General features: G+C 43.2%; 1 protein-coding gene and 1 non-coding gene across 4 annotated transcripts in view; both read left to right on the forward strand.

Moving 5' to 3' along the window:
* The window catches only part of VWC2 (von Willebrand factor C domain containing 2), a 101,312-nt gene that overhangs the window by 25,046 nt on the left and 55,286 nt on the right, over positions 1-20,980 (forward strand). The window lies entirely within an intron of this gene.
* Positions 6,512-6,584, forward strand: TRNAK-CUU. Its single transcript has one exon. It is a non-coding gene; the product is annotated as a tRNA-Lys (tRNA).

The raw sequence follows: 20,980 nt of genomic DNA on the forward strand, positions 1-20,980 counted from the left end.
GCCAAGGAGAAAGAAGTTTAAATGAGCCTAATCGTATACCATATTCACCAGATGGAATGGCTTTCTGCGGCCTGTAGTATTCTCACCCTGACAGGGTCAATGGTGTTTTGAATTCTTACCAAAAGATTCATTTGAAAATGAGAAGAATTTCTATGGAATGTGAATGCTCTATAGTAATTAACTGAGATCAGCAAATAATTTACGGTAGTCTATCTCTGCCCCCCGCATGCACAAAACAATGGTGTCGTAAGAAAATACTACTAGTGGGCTCACAGACTGTAGACCTCAAAACCAGTGCCTTACCCAAAATTAGATGCCAGGATAGAAGTTGCTGGGATGCAGTATGAAGATTCTGAGTCCCAATCTTGCGAGACAGGCCTTTACTCTGCATACTCTAATGTCTTCCCCTGTAGCACTGAACACCTCCTCCTTCTGACAGAGGGAAATTTTCGGCTCTGTAGCAAGCTGCCGAAGTCACTCGTGTCAGAGGAGCAAGAATGCAAGGGATACGAATAAAAGATCACAAACCAAGTGCGACTTAGCATTTCCACTTTGATGACTGGTATCGATGAATCTGCCAAGGATTTTCTTTCCATAAGACGGCTTGTGTGGCACTGGGGTTTTTTTTTTGTTGTTGTTTTTTTGGTTTTGGGGGTGTTTTATTTTGTTTTGTTTTGTTTGTTTTTCCCCAGTGATACAAACAGCAAATGTTATTTGTATGGACTTTCAAGATTTCAGGTTTGCTCTGGCGACAGGGGCACCTCAGAGGTGAGTTTCACAGCACTCATGCCATGGAAGCCCCTTGGTCTCAGAGCACCTATGATGGCAGAGGTGAAGCCGCTCTGCTCTGCACATGCACACGCTCTTCCTTCATGCATAGGAACCTTAACTCTGAGCCTTACTAGGATCCGCTCTGATTCTCTGAAGGGGAATATCCCAAGGTGGTAGGAGGTAGTTCGAGAGCACTAAAGTCCTGAGTTAAGAGACTGTGCATCTCACGACAGTATCATGGTCACTAATGATACTGTTGACCCTTGAACAACATGGGTTTAAATGGTGTGGGTCCACTTATATGCAGGGGTTTTTTTCCCCAATAAATACAGGATAGTTCTATAAATGTAGTTTTGCTTCCTCATGAGTTTCTTAACATTTTCTCTGCTCTAGCTTACTTTCTTGTAAGAATACAGAATATAACACATACAGCATACAAAATATGTGTTAATCAATTCTTTGTGTTATTGTTAAGGTTTCTGGTTAACTGTAGGCTGTGAATTAAGTTAAGTTTTGGGGGAGCCAAAAGTTATACACAGACTTTTGCCTGCACAGAGGTCAGTTCCCTAAACCCCCACATTGTCCCAGGGTCGATTAGCTATTTGAACTTTATTTCTCCAAGAAAATAAATATGGCTTTTTGGAGAAGAAAATGAAAATTTTCATAAAATTTGTAAGAAAAATACTGAGACTTCAAATTACTAGAAGCACTTTCATGAAAAATATGAGAAACATTGACTAAGAATTAGAGTATCTTTTTTTCCCTCTTCAAAGAGTAGGATAAAATAATTAAACTGCATGTAGTGAGTTGGGAAGAACTGAATGGTGTGTGTTTGCATGTGAGAGAGAGAGAGAGAGAGATTCATATCAGGAATCCTTTTCACAAGGAACAACCTACTCTCATCGGCCTCACCATCGAATCTTTCCAAAATCTTTACCAGAGACATAAAACCAATCTTTTGGAAATGCTTGGTTGCTATTTAGAAATGAAATGAATTTTGTCTATTAAAAATATCAAGGAAACTATAAGTATCAGAATTAATCCTTGATACAGAATTGTTGTACAGGTCAATATGTAAAAATCAGTCATGTTTCTATATACCAGCAACCAATAGAAATGAATTGAAAAATAATCTTTCATATAATATATATTAATATATAAAATATATGCATTATTATACACACACACAGTGGAATATTATTCATCCATCAAAAAGAATGAAATCTTGCCATTTGCAATGACGTGAAACTAGTGGGTATTATGCTAAATGAAATAAGTCAATCAGAGAAAGACAATTATCACATGATTTCACTCTTACGTGGAATTTAAGAAACAAAACAGAGGATCATAGGGGAAGGGAGGGAAAAATAAAACAAGATGAAATCAGAGAGGAAGACAAACCATAAGAGACTCTTTTTTTCCCCTAATAAAAATTGTTATTTATTTATTTATTTATTTATTTGTCAGAGAGACAGACAGAGAGAGAAAGAGCACAAGCAGCAGGCAGAGGGAGAATTAGGCTCCCTGATGAGCAAGGAGCCTGATGTGGGACCTGACCCAGGACCCTGGGATCATGACCTCAGCTGAAGGCAGGCAGCCAACCAGCCACTCAGATGTCCCAATAGACTCTTAGTCATAGGATACAAACTGAGGATTGCTGGAGGGGAAGAAGGGTTGTGGGATAGGGTAACTGGGTGATGGACATTAAGGAAGGCATGTGATATAATGAGGACTGGGTGTTATATAAGACTGATGAATCACTGAACTCAACCTCTGAAACCAATAATATATGCTATGTTAATTAATTGAATTTAAATTAAAAAATAAATAGGAGAAACAAAAGATAAAAATATAAAAAATAAAAATTAATCTTTCAAATAACATCATACATATTAAATACTTAGAAGTAAATCTAACAAAATTTTGCAAGATTACCACAGTTAAAAATCTTAAATTTATTGAGAGAAATTAAAGAAGTCCTAAGTAAATGGAAGGATATAACATGTTCATTAAGTGGAAGACTCAATAATGTGAAAAATGTCCATCTGCCTCAAAGGAAGCTCTTGTTTCAGCACAATTCCAGTTTAAAAAAAAAAAAAAGCAAAAACAAGACAACAGAAATGATGCTGTGTATGTGTGTACATGTGTGGCTATTACCAAACTGATTCTAAAATCCACATGGAAATATAAAAGTTAAAAGACTAGCCAATGAAATGCTGAAGGAGAGCGACAAAGCTGGAAAATGTGCACTACAGAAGTAACTCACGTACTGTGGTATTGTCTCAAAGATAAAAATACTAACAATTGGGAGAAGAAAAGAATCAGAAAAGACACAGACATAAAGATCACTAGATGTGTGATTAAGCTGGCACCACAGTACACTGGGGTAGGAGGATCTTTTCAATTAATGGTGCTAGGTTTATACGAGACATAAGTACCAGGTCTTCTACTTCACACTGTATGAAAAAATCAATTTCAGATAGTATTTAAATATGAAAGTTAAACTAATAATGCTTTTAGTAGAAAACATAGGAGACCACTGTTATGATTTTGAGTAGGCAAAGATTAATTTAAAAGACACTGAAAACATTAATCATATTGAAAGGAATTAATAAAATTGGACTTTGTTAAAATTAGGAACCCTTGGGGTACCTGAGTGGCTCAGTGGGTTAAGTCTCTGCCTTTGGCTCAGGTCATAATCTCAGGGTCCTGAAATCAAGCCCTGCATAAGGCTCTCTGCTCAGCAGGGAGCCTGCTTCCTCCTCTCTCTGCCTGCCTCTCTGCCTACTTGTGATCTCTCTCTCTGTGTCAAATAAATAAATAAAAGTCTTTTTAAAAAAAATTAGAACCTCTATTCATCAACAACACTTATTAAGCCAGGGCAAAGCAACCCAAATATATAGGGGAAAAATGCAACACATAAATCTGATAAATGACTGAACAACTCCAACACATAAAGACAAAGCTGAGGGGTAAAAAAGAAAGAAAACCATAATGGGGACTCCCACCTCTCTTTGGACCTCAGTGTCCTTTTCCTCCTTCCACTGATCAGAGAGACATATCTTCTCAGTGAGGGTTGGGTACTGCCACTCCCCACAACTTCCATAATATTACAGTTTTGTGACAGGACCTATTCTTGGTGCAAAGACATGAGAGAAAGAAAATTGGATTTCCTGTTTTTGTGAAATTAAATTAGAATTACTCTATAGTAGATTGTGATAAATTGAGATGCATATTTTAATTCTTAGAAGAGTAATTAAAATCAACATGAGAATTAAACATGACACACTAAAAATATTTATCTAACATAATAAAGGTAGTCAGGGATGAACAGAAGATTAAAATCCAGGAAGCTTACAGAAAACAAATAAAAATGCATATGCACTTAACACAGCCCCAAAACACATAAGGTAAAAATAGATACAATTCAAAGGAGAAATAGAAACTTTAAATAATTGTAGTTATAAATTGCAAAAAACAATGCAGCAATCATAGAAAAACTAGATAGAAAATAAGCAAGGATATAGAAGACTTGAATGACACTCAAATAACTTGACCTGACATATGTACGGAAAATAGTACCCAAACACTGGAGAATTCTTTACAAGTGCAGATGGACATCTCTAGGGCAGACCATTTGTCAGGACATAAAATAAGTCTTAAAATATTAATATAAAGGTTGATCACATAAAGTATGTTCTTTGAGTACAACAGCATTAAATAAGCACTGTAAACAAAAAATTTATGATACTTAACAAAAACTTACTATATGTCCACAAGTTTGAGAACATATGTCCACATAAAGATGTGTATGTAAATGTTCACAGCAGTATTATCCTTAATAACAAAAAAAAAAGAAAAGAAAAGAAAATGGAAATAGTCCAAATGTACATTAACTGGTAAATGGATAAACATGTGGTAAAACCACATGATATTATATAATTCACCAATAAAAAATGAACAATGATATGTGCTAGAAAGGATCAAACATCAGACAAATCATTCCATATCACAAAAGATGGCCTGCTGTATGATTCCATTTTTTGAAAGCTCTAGAGTAGTCAGATATACATAGGGAGAAACCCCTCACTGATGGCCTAGCCCTGGGGTCAGAGAGGGATTCTTTGCAAATGGCCGTGAGGGGATTTATTCAAGTGATGGAATATTTTTAAATCGGTTGTTATGATACCTACAAAATTAAATAAATTTACTAAAATTACTAAATTGTGTACTTATAATAGGTGAGTTTTATGGGATTTAAAATATACCTCAATGCTGCTAGAAGTATTGACAACCTCTTAAAAAGATGGACAAAGTTGGGGTACATGGGTGGCTCAGTCATTTAAGCATCTGCCTTCGGCTCAGGTCATGATCCCAGGGTCCTGGGATGGAGCCCCACATCAGGCTCTCTGCTCAGTAGGGAGTCTGCTTCTCCCTCTGCCTGTGCTGCTCCCCCTGTTGTGCCTTCTTCGTCTTTCTCTCTCTCTCTTTCTCTCAAATAGATGAAATCTTAAAAAAAAAAAAAAAAGACAATGTAATTTTTGTAATTTGCCTTGACTCACTCCTAAGGCTGGTATGAATACATTTCCTTCCGTCTTTCCTCAGAGACTGTCTTTTCAGATCCTGGTCTGGTGCTTTTGATAACTATGAAATGTTCTCATTAGGTCTCTTGAAGCTGAGACCTTTCTAAGCATGTACCGTTATTGACCTTCAGGAGCTGGGAGGCTGTCAAGAAAGACAGACATACACACTCAACCAGGTGGATGGCTCCTCATAGACTTCCGTGCTGTAGATACCCTGTACCTGGAACAGAAGTCAGCTCCTCACACAACACCTGTCTAGTTATTCTTCACTTGCTCTGTGGATACCTCTCTGCCTCCTTCAATGGCGCCCTTGTAGTCATTCTAGACTCTTCCTTTCTATGATTCAACTTCCTACAGCCTAGGGCTGCAAATGCAGGGAGAATGAGGGTCACTAGGTGCCTGCAGGTCTCAGGTGGGAGCCCAGACTCCAGGATGCACCTTTCACCCAGATAAACCCTGGTAAGCATCAGAATAGCTTCCAGGACTTAGGAAAAACAAACCTTCTGGGCACCACTGCTGAAGTTCCTAATCTGGAAGGTTTGGCCCAGGGCCTGAGAATTTGCATTTTTTTTTAAAGTAAACTTTATGCCCAACATGGGACTTGAACCCCACCCATTGATCAAGAGTTGCATGCTTCTGTTTCTGTTGCTGCTGGTGCAGGGACTGCCCCTGCAGAACCAATGATTTCAGGCTTGTGTCTTCTCACTCTGTCGTCTTGGTCAAGTGTAAGAAGAGAAGTTGCGAGGCTTTCGACATACAGGAGGTCATTCAGAGATTGGGATGCACTTCCAAATGCCTTATTTTGTACTTGATGTTCCTCTAGAGATTTTAGAGTTTAGAGAAATAAGTACCATGTAATAATATTTTAAAAATGGAAATACCAGGGCAGAAAGAAAATGACTTGCCTGGCCAGTCAAAAACGTTGCTCTAGATTTATGCTCTCCATCACCCTACACACCGGCTAGGACAGGTGAGCAGCAGATTTGACCGTAAGCTTCCTAGAAGACAAAGCAAGAGCGAGTAGTGTAATAAATTCGACCTACAAAGAGAAATGTACCCCAGTTTTGCTTTTCAGCAGACGTGACTTCCTAGTGAAGTGTTTGCCTAGGAACAATAACATAAATGATGTTTTTTACAATTGTAAAAGTTTTAGGGACGCCTGGCTGGCTCAGTTGGAAGAGCATGTGACTCTTGATCTCAGTGTTGTGGGTTCAAACCCCATGTTGGGTGTAAAGATTATTTTTTTAAGTCTTCTTTCTCATGTGTCTTCTGTTTTACTTACATTTTGGTGTTGTGGGAACAGTGATGCAGACGGCATCCCATTAATGCTCATAAAGCCCGGTGAGCATCAGTCACTTATTCTTTCTTTTTAAAGATTGTATTTACTTATTTTAGAGAGAGAGAAAAAGAGTGTGAGTTGGGGGAGGGGCAGAGAGAGAGAAGGAATCTCAAGCAGACTCCTCCAGGTGCACAAGTTGCTGACACAGGATTTGCTCCCATGACCCTGAGACCATGACCTGAACCAAAACCGAGAGTCGGACGCTTAACCAACTGAGTCACCCGGGCTCCCTTAATCATTTGTTCTTTAGAGAAGGTCTCAAATTTCCCCTGGTGTTCCTCCTCCCTCTCCTGAGAGGCCCTCACTCTGGGTTGGAGGTTGCTCAATCCAGGCTTAGATCCTCAGGGTCGTCTGAGAAGCTCGGACGGCTCCCAGGTCTTCTCCTTTCTGATAACTTAGCCAAAGAGGAGGAATGGGTAGAGTGTGAAATCCTAAATCCAGGAGCTTCATTTGTTTTCATCTCCTCCTGAAATCTCTGCATTAGCCACTCTTCTTTGGAAATTTGTCAGTAGTTCTAAAGGACACTTTTGTGTGCAAACATTTGGGACAGAATCCTATTTGTTGAGATGAATAAATCGAGACCCATACTGCCCCAAAGCGGTGGCAAGCGGATAATGATGGAGAACCGCTTTCCTGAGTTAAACCTCTAGACAGAAGCTGTATGACTGTGGCTCTTTTGTTTTGTTTTGTTTTTAATGTTTCCTAAAGTCAGACTGCATTTGGCCACGAATTTCAGGCAGGCAGGGACTCTGGTCACAAACTAGTGTCCACCAGGCTTGACCATTTCCATTTTACCCGGTACATTCGATCTTGCTGAGGGCCAGACCTGGAGCCCCTCTTTCGTCTCCCCTCTTGTGAAGACCCATATTCAACTGTCCTCACCTGGGAAACCTTCTCTAGCCTATTTCATAAGGCAAGTTTGTGGCCCTGTTGATTCTTCTCCAAAGCAAGAGCCCTAATCACTTTGTATTCTGATGCAGGAACTGGGGAGACACCATAATGAAACATGGTCTTTTGTTGACCATTGGGGTCTTTTTTTTTTTTCTTTCTTAAGATTATTGGAGAGTAGTGTGTGAGTGCACACATGTGTGCTCATACATTTGTGTGGGCACGTGTGTTTTAGAAAACATTGAGGCACATCTTCCTTATTTAACTGCAGAGACAAAGATGAGTCAAGTGATGGTGCCCGGCCTTAGTGAGCTCATAGTCTCGGGGGTGGAGGGGAGAGTAGTCCTGTAAATAACTTGTGTCTGCTACTTTGCTGGAATTTATGATGACAGCAGTGAGGGACATAGGGGGGAAATCCTGAGTAAGATGGCAGTAAACATTACCATGTGTATGGCCTGTATTTGTTTTCAAATCTTGTCCTTTGGATGCAATCCCAGCAGTGAGATGATTAGGTCAAAGGGTGAGAACATTTTTATGATTCAGATACATAACTTCATGTGGTTTTGCAGAATGGTTCATGCATTTATAAAGCTTCTGGTTTCATGATAACCTTGCTAAATTTTTTGTTATTTTAATTTATAGAATATGTTGCTTATTTGTATTAAGGACCTAGACTCTAAAATATTTCATGGCATTCGCCACCCCCTCTGCTGCCATAACGTATTCTACTCTGCTGCGTTCTTAACAAAATAACTTTGAGTAATATCCCATTGTGTATATGGACCTCATCTTTATCCATGCATCTGTTGAAGGGCATCTTGGCTCTTTCCATAATTTGGTTATTGTGGCCATTGCTGTTATGAACATTGGGGTACAGATGGCCCTTCTTTTCACTGCATCTGTATCTTTGGGGTAAATACCCAGTAGTGCATTTCTGGGTCATAGGGTAGCTCTATTTTTAATTTTTTGAGGAACCTCCTTACTGTTTTCCTAAGTGGCTGCACCAGCTTGCATTCCCACCAACAGTGTAGGAGGTTCCCCTTTCTCTGCATCTTCACCAACACCTGTCATTTCCTGACTTGTTAATCTTTGCCATTCTGACTGGTGTGAGGTGGTATCTCAGTGTGGGTGCATACCCAACTTCTGTATCAACATGGACGGGACTGGAGGACATTATGCTGAGTGAAGTAAGTCAAGCAGAGAGATCCAATTATCATATGGCTTCACTTACTTGTAGAGCATATAGAATAGTACGGAGGACATGGGGAGATGGAGAGGAGAAGGGAGTTGGGGAAATCGGAGGGGGAGATGAACCATGAGAGACTGTGGACTCTGAGAAACAAACTGAGGGGTTTGGAGGGGAAGGGGGTAGGGGGATGGGTGAGCCTGGTGGTGGGTATTGAGGAGGGCTCGTATTTCAGGGAGCACTGGATTTTATACGTAAACAACGAATCAGGGTGCCTAGGTGGCTCAGTTGGTTGGGTGACTGTCTTCTGCTCAGGTCATGATCCAGGAGTCCCAGGATCGGGTCCCGCCTGGAGCTCCTAGCTCCACGGGGCGTCTGCTTCTCCCTTTGACCTTCACCCCTCTCATGCTCTCTCCAATTTTCTCTCTCTCAAATGGATAAGTAAAATCTTTAAAAAGGAAAAAAAATAAACAATGAATCATGGAACATTGCATCCAAAACTAATGATGTATTTTATGGTGACTAACATAACACAATTAAAAAAAAGTCACTAAAAACATAAATAACTTTGAGCAGGACTTCAAGAGTCCTTGGTGTCTGGAAGTCATTGCTGTGCAAACAAATTCTTGCAGTGCCCTGTAATACAACAAGGTATGGGGGCGAGGAATTTAATCAAGTAACCTGATTTCTCCGTATCCTTTCTGTATCTATAGAGTGGACATCCAACTTCAGCTGTGGCTGCCTTGAAACAGCAAAGCCACAAGGTGGGTTTACAAGTGTTTCATTAATTCATATACTGGCTGAGCCTCGCTTCCTGCTATAGGAGATACGTTGGCAAAAGGGAAGGATTCTAGAAACACAGGTCCTGTGAGGGAACTGGGACCCACCCCTGACCCCTGTTCCTCCGAAACCGAGAAGCACATGGGAGAGGAGGAGGGAGCAGCCCGAGGGCTCTGGAAGCAGGAGGAGCCAGGAGGGTGGCCCTGGGTGGGGCATGCACAGGAGTGAAGGGGCTGGGAGAGTCCCACAAGCCCGGAGGTAGGAGGGAGTGGGCTCCTGCGAGGGTGGGCACACACAAACTCACCAAGGACCTTTATGCCACATAAGAGGTCCGATTCAATCCCAAGGCAGTGAGGCACCCCACAAGGGCTTTAGGACGGAAGTGGCACAAATGTATCTGACCTGCAGTGGTCACTCTGGGTGTGGGCTCAGATCCCGAGGAAGAGCAGGCTGTAGGTTCTGTTGGAAGACAACGCCTCTGTGGATACCCTTGTGCGGTGTTTTACGCGCTTGAGTTAGACTAAATTCCTTGTAGGAGTAGCGTGGAAAGCCCCGGCTCTGGAGCCCAGCGGATGTGACTTTCTGGCCGAGTCCCTGTCACCTTGCTCCGTGTCCTTCTTCCGCTTCTTCACCTGCAGACGAGCACCGTCCGTGCGCACCCAGCAGGCTTGGTGAGAGGGTCAAACACACCAACTCCTTCTGTCCCATCAGGACTCAAGGACCATTTCCTCCCTCCTTTGTCCTCCTAGGGCTCCGTCCACCTGGGCTCCTTAAAACTAACCTGGCCCCAGATTTTCTTGTGAGGAGCCCCTGAATTGGTACCGTGGATGCTGTGGCAGTTGGCCCAGCCTTAGGCAGACGAAGGTTGCAAAAGAGCTTGCGTTTCCCTTTGTCCTCCAGAAGATTACCCATTCATAGACTTTGGCCATTATTCATCTGGTAAAAGCCGCTTGGTCATTAATACAGTGGCCAAAAAATACCCCCACCCTGTGTCCTTAGCCAAAGGGAAATCAATTGTCACGGTAGACAATAAAGCTATTCATCCTGAGGCAGGCAGATATCTTTGCCACATCCAACAGCATGATCAATGGCGCCATTACCAGAGCAAACTCGAACTGCATCCAAAATGCTTACACGGGCTGCATTTGGGTAGAAATGGGCTGACAGTGTGAAGACAAGTAGCCCCGTGCACGGCTTCCCCAATTCGTCTCCGTCTGCAGGAGAATAAGCCAATGAATATTCTTAGAGAGGGCTTTCAGGGATGCACCAGGGAATATAAAATCCCGTCTCTGTTGATCGGAAGACACATTCCGCTCTTACGCCGACAGAAAACTCACACCTTTTATTTGTCTTGCGGGAAGATAAACTTCAGGTATAAAAGAGCCCATTACCCCAGGAGGGATCCATAAACCACGGGTTCTGAAAATTGTATCTCATCTTTTCTAAAACAAATGCCTTCACTTAAGAGCAGTTACAATTTGGTAACCCTGACAGCTGTGCACTGAATTCATCCTTAATCACACATTTGCTGAGTGTCTTTTCAAAGCCCATCAGCCAACAGCGAGAACAGTATTATCCTATGGGAGGAAAACATCACCAATTCTTTAACGAGAAGCCGTCACGTTTCATAGAATTGCGGGCCCCTGAAAAGAGGGTCTCTATTTTAACCCATGTTCTAACTCAATTCTGGTAACGAAAGGAGACAGAAGCAGTTGTTGGAACAAATCTGGTCACACGAGGCGGGAGTGAGTACATCTTGGGCTTCACCCCCAAGAGCCCCAAATGCTGGTGCGTCTGCACTCAGGTCACTGTGGAGAGAAAGGCTAAGTGGGTGGCCATGGAAAAGCACATGGGGGATGCCTTTGACCGTCAGGAAAATCCCTCGAAGGTGTTCAGAGGCTATGAAGCCCAGTTCAGAGACTAACCGGACCAGAGGACTTGTAGGACCCTTCAGGGCTAAAACGTTATTCCTCTTTGGCTCTAACACATAAGCATCTCCAGCATCATTAGTCAGCAATGCACTCTGGGTGCCCAGTAAGAGCAGTGTTCCTTTCTCTGGTAAATTCATGCATTTTCTTGTCTTTCCTCATCTTCCTTTTGTCAGTAAGTCGTTTTGTAAAGGAACACGATAATCGCTGAAAACAAGATACGCACTTATTTTTTGAAGACCCACAGAGAGCAGGGCGTGCGTCGCCTCCCAGTCTTGTAGAGGAGATGCACAGAGATGCCGGGCATGGGGGGTGGGGGGTGGGGGTCTGAGAGTTCAGGCAGGGCTGCTGGCTCCTGTTCCATCCACCCCTGCCGCCCACCTGAGAGAGACCAGCTTGGTGGCAGTGACCATGCCATGCTTCTGGAAACCCCAGGAGGAATTTGTGTCTCTTTAGCTCTCATGAATACTTTACTGACCATCTACCCCATGGCTTCTCTGGGCTCTGAACTATCTTAAGTGCCGGAAACATCTCTCATGCAATCGCTTCAAACCCCAGACTCCACGAAATGATCACCAAGGCAGGCTGACGTTCATTATCTCAGAGAGCAGCCTCAGAATAATGAAGACACTGGGACTGTTCCCTCCAGGCCCCGTGAGTAATGAAAAGCCTGAAGGAAGGGCTCATTCACTAAGATTTTATAAGCAGGCGACAATAAAAAGATACTTGTTTTAAGGAAATCCATTTTTGTCTAGTCTAGTCTTACCTTAGAAGAACTTTGCAGAGACTATAATGTATTTTAAAAAATAATAATTACAACAAAATCTAGTGTTGCCAAAAGGGGGTCTTTTACCCACATTTTGTTCACAGATTCTGATCAGTGTGACCAATTTTGCTTTTGTCTTGTGGTTCTGAAGGAATGGAAATATGTTCCCAGGCATATGCTGGGAATACAAGTAAGGTGCACCCCACCAAAACTGCCTCTTCCTATCACTAAAACAGGTAATGCCTTTACGGCTTCTAACCACACTGGTAGAAATCGATCATTTGAAATGCCTGAAGAGTTGAAAAGGGACAGTCACACCCCAGAGAAGCCGTGCAAGCCTAGGCTTGTAAGTATATGGGGAGTCTGGCACTCCCAGGGACCCCGAGGAAAAGGTCGTCATGCACAGAAATGAGCAGCCGTCCCACAGCCAGAGCTGCACTCTGCAGCCCTCTGTTTTGTAACTAAACATTTTATTAGCAATGAGCTAAAAAAAGGGGGGAAGGGGAGAAAAAAAAAAGGAAGGGGTAAAATTAGGAGGAAAGTGAGCATTTACATTTTTTAAAGATTTTTTTATTTACATGAGAGAGAGAAAGAGAGAGCATGGCGGAGGGTGGGGGTGGGGAAGCTGCCCATTGAACCAGGAACCCAGTGCAGGATTTGATCTCAGGACCCTGGATTCGTGACCTGAGCCAAAGTCAGACACTTAACCAACTGAGCCACTTGGATGGCCCGAAAGTGAACATTTAGCAAACAGTGTTGACTTTCCATTTCTCGAGGTTCTTGATGGTGAACTCGTAATTTATAAACTTTGTCTAGTCACTGATGAGGTCACAGTGAATTCTCTGAACAGATACAGATAAATCGGAAACATGAATCTGCTTAAGACAGATTGCTTTCAGGGGCTCCTGGGTGGCTCAGTGGGTTGGGTATTCACTCTTCATTTCAGCTCAGGTCCTGATCTCCTGGGTGGTGAGACTGAGCCTAACATCCAGCTTCCCCCTCCGTGGGAATCTGTCTGGATATGAACTCCCTCTGTCCCACTTGTGCTGTCTCTGTCTCTGCCTCTCTCAAATAAATTTTGAAACATTAAAAATTAAATTTAAAAAATAAAGAAATATGGCTTCCAGCTCAGAAGTTAGTAGTAATTTTAAGAAGACTGTCTAAAGACAATGATTTAAGATGGGTGGTGACAAAGGCATACTTACCTGTTCCATCTCTAAACCATGAACTCTCATGGAGAGCCACTTACTGCGGGCTAATGTCACTCATTTTCAGCTGCAAGTTTTTTTGTTTTTGTACAAAAGCTAAAACAACAGCTGTTAAAAATGGTTTCTCCAATAGCAGAAGAAAAATGCAGCAAAAAAAAAAAAATGTCCATTTTCTATCAGTTTCTCCTAAGATTAAGATAGAAAATCAATTCAGTTATTTTCAAAACCAAAGTCAGTTTTGTTTGGTTTTGTTGTTGAAATTCAATTCCTGGAATCAAAGCAAAACTTTTGGAAATTAATCCTATCAAAGGTAAAACATCTAAAGCAATCACTAATCCTATTTTAGACGTGTTTTATTAAGTTCAAGGTTGAAAGTAAAATTATTGTTTGAGTGCTATTATGAATACATTTTTGGCAGAGCAGAGTATCATTGTGAAAACATGATCACGGGCGCCTGGGTGGCTGAGTCGTTTAAGCATCTGGCTCTTGATTTCAACTCAGGTCATGATCTCTGGGTCGTGAAGCCTGCTTAAGATTCTCTTTCCCTCTACTTCTGCTCCTATACCCTCTGTCCCCCACCCCTGACTAACCCACTCTCTCATTCTGTCTCTTCTCAAAAAAACAAAATAACACAAAACAAAACAAAAACATCATGATCTTGCTAACCTCATAAACCGGTACAGTAGAAATACATTTGAAGTTGAATGTGGCGTGCATGGTGTTTGTAATGGCGTCCAAGCAAACTGTGGTATCCTAGAAATAGATACGGAAGCTATAATTGTCAAGATTTTAAAATAATCTAAGCATATTATTTTGTGAAGAAAAAAATCTCTTGGGCAGATTTGTGGGTGCCACTTTCACCAGTTGGGTTCTCTTCAGAAACGGGTGAACTTGGAAGATTTGTCGAGTTGACCTTGAGTGCATAACAGTGTTTTTTGGCATTTTTTGTTTTAAACATAAAGTCATTGTCTACATTTTGGCTGTGTATTTCTTTCAAAATCAGTTGGGAGTCTTTAGTCACAGTATTCCACAAATAGAAAAAAGACTTCAGCTTTTGAAGTTTTACAGAGGAATGGTTGAGAGAACCAAACTGGTCAGCCAGACAGTAGGTAGATGGCTCTGGATAGAAAGAGTGGGGCCACCCCTGTGTGTGATTTAATCTTCAGATCATTGTGTGGGGGGACATATCAGTGTGTGGGAAGAGTGTTTTGATTGAGCTCATGTAAAATTGGATCCCTAGATACTGTGTACTGAAATGACACAAAGTTGAGAAACCCTGTGATTTTTCTAACATTTGAATTCAATGAACACACAAAAAAATCATAAACAGGGACAAAATATTTGTTGCGTTGAGTCTTAAAATGTATTTATTAAGGAAAGTCACTCTATAGTGCTGTATAGGACCTATGAAAATACTTGGCATATCCATGAAAACCATGATTAGAAATGAGGATTTTTTCCATTTCACAAATTTTCTGTTAGTTTGCCAGGTGGTAGCTCAGCACCGATAGAGAATTTTCCCAATTAAAAATATACTCTCAGAGAAGTTAATTCAATATGTTAATCATTACAAATTTATAAGCTATAAAGGTAACTTGAAAAAAATTCCAGGAAATTTTTTAGAAACATTTAAAATAGTAAGACTATAAAAAAATTTTTCTCAAAAATGGGATTGTATGGTTAAGACACTGAAAATGAAGTTTGTTATTAACTCGACAAAAGATAATTATTCCTAGTGTAAGGGAGGAAATAGTTTTCCTTGGCCCTTTTAGAGTCCCTGCCTGGATCTGAAAAGAAGATTGACAGAGATCAACAAGAGAAAACAAGGACACAAACTTTATTAAATGTTTACACATTTATGGGAGTCTTCACAAGGGAATGAAGAGCCGAAGAATGACCAGAGCAGGCAGCTCTTTGACCTTTCAGACAAACAATACCTTTGTGGAGATTTGCCAAGTGCATTTGGTTGTGGGGTTAGAGCCAAAGTCAGGTGTTGGTTGCTTAACCAACTGAGCCATCCAGGCACCCCACCCCCCGTAGCAGCTTTTAAAATAGGCACATATATAATCCTGTGGGACCACAGTTTTGTAATCCTTGCTGGTCACTAGCCTGGGTGGTCTAGAGGTGTCTCCTGAGTGGTCGTTGCAAAAATCAGAGCCCTAGACAAGTGCATAAGCTCCTTTCTGGGAGGTACTGGTGAGATTTAGTGAAGCTGAGGGAGAATGCAAAGATGGTGCCCCCTTGCTCCCAAAAACACCTTCATCGCATCTGTGACATAAACCTGAAGCCTGTCCCTCAGGCTGAAGCTGTAGGACAAGTCAATAGACCTTTTTCATGGAAAAAACGGGGTTTACACTTCAGTCCACTGTGTGAAGTACTTGGGGGTTCCAGCCTGCCAAGACCTGTCTTTCCAGTTGTCCCAGATCCATGGGGCCGAGAAATACACCACCACCCCCCCACTGCTACCAGAGCCATGTGATCAAGGGGCATCCCCCAAGTGAGCTGGCTGTGGCAAGGTGTTAGGACAGCACAAAGCCAAGGTGCATCTGCCAATGTTAGGGGGCCAGCAGGAGCACTCAGGGCTGCAACCCACCTGCCTGTTCTAGTGGGGGCTGCAGGAGAGCTTAGGGACCGTGTGCACCTGCCTGTGCTAGATAGGTAGAGAGAGGGAGTGCACAAATGGCAACCAACAGTGCCTCCATTTCTGGAGACCGTTCTGATGGGTCCCTGCCCTCCAGCAGATCCTTCACGATTAGCCAATGAATCCCCCTCATGACAGTCTTGGGGCTTCTGGAAGTGCTGCCTTTGTGCCAGTCCAGGGTGAGTGGGTCTGTACACAAGGCCTTTAAAAGTAATGTTGCAGTTTCCTACGGCCCTTTGGGTCTCCTGGACATGAGCCCCATTGGTTCCCAAAGCCAGGTGTTCTGGGGGCTCCTCTCTCCAGTGCAGCTCCCAAGGGCTGGGGTGCCTGATCGGGGCCACGAACTACTTGCTTCTCAGAGAGAAGCTCAGGATTTCTGAGATCTCTCCTCATGGTAGGTTGCCACGCCAGGGGTGGGGTTTTGTCAAGACCACATCTCTGTCTCTCTTCCCCAGCTCTTTTATCGTTCGTTGAGAAGGAGCTGGTCAGCTAGTTTTCAGGTGCTTCTTGGAGGAAATTAGGGGATATGGAGCGGTAGATTCAGTGTTTCTGTGGGAGGAGGCGAGCTCGGCATCTGCCTGTGCCGCCATCTTGGACCACCTGTCAGTTCCTTTTAGTTCTGTATTCACTATCTGTGGAACAGTAACCACCTTTTTCTTCATGTAAGATGAGAGGTAATTGCATTTATTCTCTAGATATATTCTGAGGGCAGTTGACCCACAGTGTTACGTCAGGGGTACATCTTACTGATTTCACAGATTTATACGCCATGCTGTGTTCACCACAAACATACCTTCCAGCTACCCTGTTACATTATCACAGTATCATTGACCTTATTCCCTATGTGGTGCCTCTTCTACCTGTGACTTGTTCACACCACAACTGGAAGTCCGTGTCTCCCACTCCTTCTCACTCATTTTTGCCCATCCCCCACTCCTTTCCCTTCCCCCTTCAGTTCTATTTATAGATCTAATGGGTTTATTCTACTTTTTTAAGTTTTATTTATTTGAGAGAGAACACAGTTGTGGGGAGGGACAGAGGGGGATGGAGAAGTAGACTCCCCACTGAGCAGAGAGCCCACATGGAGCTCAATCCCCAGACTCCAGGATCATGACCTGAGCCTGAAGGCAGATACTTAACTGCCTGAGCCACCCAGAAACCCCATTTATTCATTTCTTTTATTCCACTTAAGAGTTGAGTTATACGGTATTTGTCTTTCTCAGTCTGACTTTTTTACTTAGACTAATATTACATTCAAAAACACTTGCTTTGGGGCACCTGGGTGGCTCAGTTGTTAAGCATCTGCCTTTGCCTCAGGTCATGATCCCAGCATCCTGGGATTGAGTCCCACATGGGGCTCCCTGCTTGGCAGGAAGCCTGCTTCTCCCTCTCCCACTTCCCCTGTTTGTGTTCCCTCTCTCGCTGTGTCTCTTTCTGTCAAATAAATAAAATCTTTTTTAAAAAAAAGATTGTTCTCATTGCTTCCTGCCATTCCTATGGGAAATCCTCTTGTTCATAGTCCTCACTGTCTGAGATGTCCACTTGCTCCCTGTAGGGAGCAGTTGTACACCATCTGTCATGGCCCAGTGACTCCATGCCTCACGGACTTGCTAGGAAGCTTCTCTGATGGGGCATTGGGACCCCCCCACACCCCTCCAGCCATGGACCTCCCTTCCCTTCTTAGTCCTTTCGTTTTATTGCCCTAGGCTGATCTCTGAATATGTTTTCAGAGTGAATTTTGGTCTTTTCTCTATTCGGGTCGAGCGTGTATGGGGGCCTGATTTACAGGCCATGAAATGCACGTATCTTCATTATCTGGTTTGTTTCAATATGTGCATTTGTGTCAAGTACGTCGGACTACCTGTCACCACAGAAAGCTCCTTCAGGCACACAGCCTTTAATTTCCACCCTCGTGCACTCGCCAGAGGAACCCAGGTTCTAGTTTCTGTCCCTGTAGATCACTTTTGCGTGTTTGTAGACGTCGCGTAAGTGGAGTCACACATGGGATACTTGGTGCAAGGCTTCTTTCACTCAAGCATTGTTTCCGATGCTCTTCCACGGACCCGTGCTCCTTTGCATCTGGGCTCGTTTTTCTTGCTGAGTGGTGCTGTATGGTACAATCCACTGCAATCCGGAGATCTTCTCCCCTGCTGATGGACATGCGGTTGCTTCCAGTTCTGGCTGTAATGAATATGGTGCACAAACACTTTGTAGCAGTCTTTGCACAGACTTGCACTTGTGTGGCTCTTAGGGGAACAGTGGCCAGTGGACCACACATTAGGTCTATGTTTAAAGTCACAAGAGTGCCTGGGTGGTTTAGTGGGTTGGTCTCCTGCCTTTGGCTGGGGTCATGATCTCAGAATCCTTGGATCAAGACCTGCATTGGGCTCTCTGCTCAGCGGGGAGCCTGCTTCCTCCCCCCTTTCTCTACCTGCCTCTCTGCCTACTTGTGATCTCTGTCAGATGAATAAATAAAATCTTTGGGCACTTGGGTGGCTCAGTGGGTTGAAGCCTCTGCCTTCAGCTCAGGTCACGATCTCAGGTCTTGGGATTGAGCCCCACATTGGGCTCTCTGTTCATTGGGGAGGCCTGCTCCCCACCCCCTCTCTTTGCCTGCCTCTTTGCCTACTTGTGATCTCTGTCCAAAAAAAAAAAAAAAAAAAAAAAATCTTAATTAAAAAAAATAAATAAATAAAGTCACAAGAAATCGACAGTTTGCAAGCGTTGGGTACCATTTCACGTGCCTGCCAACAATGTGTGAGAATCCTGGGTGATAAACCTCCTCACCAGGACTCTGTATTGTCACTTTGGAAACCCAGCCTCCCTGGGGGTGGATGGTGGCACCCCCCCCAACATCTACATCAGGTTGCGGCCTTGGGGTGTAAGTTCTTCCCTGGTGTCAGGTGTTTTTAGAGCTTGACCAGGGCTATCCCTTTACCAGGACTTGGGATCTGAAAATCAGTTTGACCTGAATTTTTTTTTTTTTTTAAGTTTCCTATTTCAGTGGATAGCTTTCTGAACTACGAGACTCTTTCTCTGTTTACAGCCAGGCCACTGGTTATTTGGTCCCTGGGGGGCTCCCCTTGCTCTGCCTCTGTGCAGCTGGTGTCCCTGGCTTTCATGGTTTCCTTCTACTCTGTGCCACTGCAGGGCATGCACAGTGCTCAGCGAAGACCCGGACAGCTTGGCAGAGTCTGTCAGCTCTGCTGCTCTGCCCTAGACGTCCCCTAGGCCATTGATGAACCCGTGGAAAAGGGCAAGTGTTGGGGGGGGCAGACTGGCTTCAGAGCTGGTGGATAGCATCAGGCCATCTGCTGGGGGCTATTAAAATTGGCAAATATTCTAGCCGCCCCCTCCTGGTCAGTCACTCTCTGTCACCAGGAAGGCTTGTCTTTTTCTGGATTTATCCACTCTGGGCCTTTTGGCTCCAAAATGATGAGCACATTAAACCTCAATCCTAGCTTAGGTCCTAGAGGGCTTGCAACGCCTTCTGGTTCTGAGAAAAAGGACGGCGTCCTAAGACTGTGCATTGGCCACCTGGAAGCTGAGCTTCCAAGAGAGTCATCTGGAGATCAGCCACTCTGTGCTGGGCTGCTGTGATCTCTCCAGCTCACCTGCTCTCAGATTGTTGTTGCTGTCTGTAGTGAGGTTCACAGCCATGGGAATGGGTTCACAGATTTCTCTCATGTCCTCCTGCTACTGAGACATTTTTCTTCTGCCTTCAAAAGAACAGTCCATGGAATGGAGTGAGGCTTTTGCACTGGTAGCTCCCCTTCTCCTGGCTGTGCTCAGCTCTTCCCTGGAGGTCTCCCTTTCTTCCAAGTCCCCGGGAGCAAACCTGAGACGTTCTCCTCTGTTCTATTCTCGCAAGTTGTAGCATCTTCATTTTCCCTTTAGAGTTTAAAAAATACATATATATTTAGCAAGCAGAAGTCCCAGCTTGGAAGCAAAGCCTTTTCCTTAGGAACTGGTCCTCCATGGGGTGCTGAATGCTCCCTGTGGTTAGAGTTCTCTGATATTTCTGGGATCTTGATTTCTGAGTGAGGGGAGTTTCCTGGACGTGATTTCAGAATCTGTGAGTTCACCTTGTGTCACTCTTGCCTTCTTGTCCATTTGGCTGGTGATAGTTTTCCTGGACTAGCTCGTTTCTCAGGTGAATCCTTTCATTGTTCCTCTCTAGTCCGTGGTTTGAACCTTCTGGAAAGTTCATTAATCCTCAAGCCCCCGACTGCATGTTTAGCATGACCGATACAATAGGATGTTCTTGTTACTTTCTCTAGGGAGTAGCGCTTCTTCTTTTGCTTGGGAGGCTGCCCCTGGGTCCGAACAGAGGGCACTTGTCCCCAGCTGCCTGCTCTTCTCCTCTTGTTCCAACACACTTGTTCATGTGGTGGTTTTACAGAGTTGTTTTAAATAATTGTGAGTGAAGTATTCTTCTTTTTGGTGAAATGTTATTCTGTCCTTTAATTAAAAAATTTTCAGCCACTGTCATAAAAAGGAACATTCCATGTGGTATGGACAGCAGGGATGATAGGACAAAAGTTGTGTTTCTTTAGCATAATTATTTAATCTGGAGAGGAGAAGGTTTTGACGTTTCAAGGGAGAAATGTAATAACTGAGCACTTATTTAATGGGGAAGGAGCTAGATTTATTCTGTGTAGCTTAGTAGGTCCTTATGGGTAGAATGAATGCACAGGTGGGAAATTTTGGCTCAGTGTAGAGACTCCTAATAATGACTAAGAGTGCATTGGTCGTGATGAGCACTGAGTAAAGTACAGAAATGTTGGGTGACTATAGTGTACACTTGAAACTAATATAACATGATGTTAATTTTACTGGGGTTAAACAAAAACATTTTTAAAAATTCCAACTTGGTAAAAATAGCCTTTC

The sequence above is a fragment of the Mustela erminea genome, chromosome 11, assembly GCF_009829155.1.
Source record: "Mustela erminea isolate mMusErm1 chromosome 11, mMusErm1.Pri, whole genome shotgun sequence".
NCBI classification, from domain to species: Eukaryota; Metazoa; Chordata; class Mammalia; order Carnivora; family Mustelidae; genus Mustela; species Mustela erminea.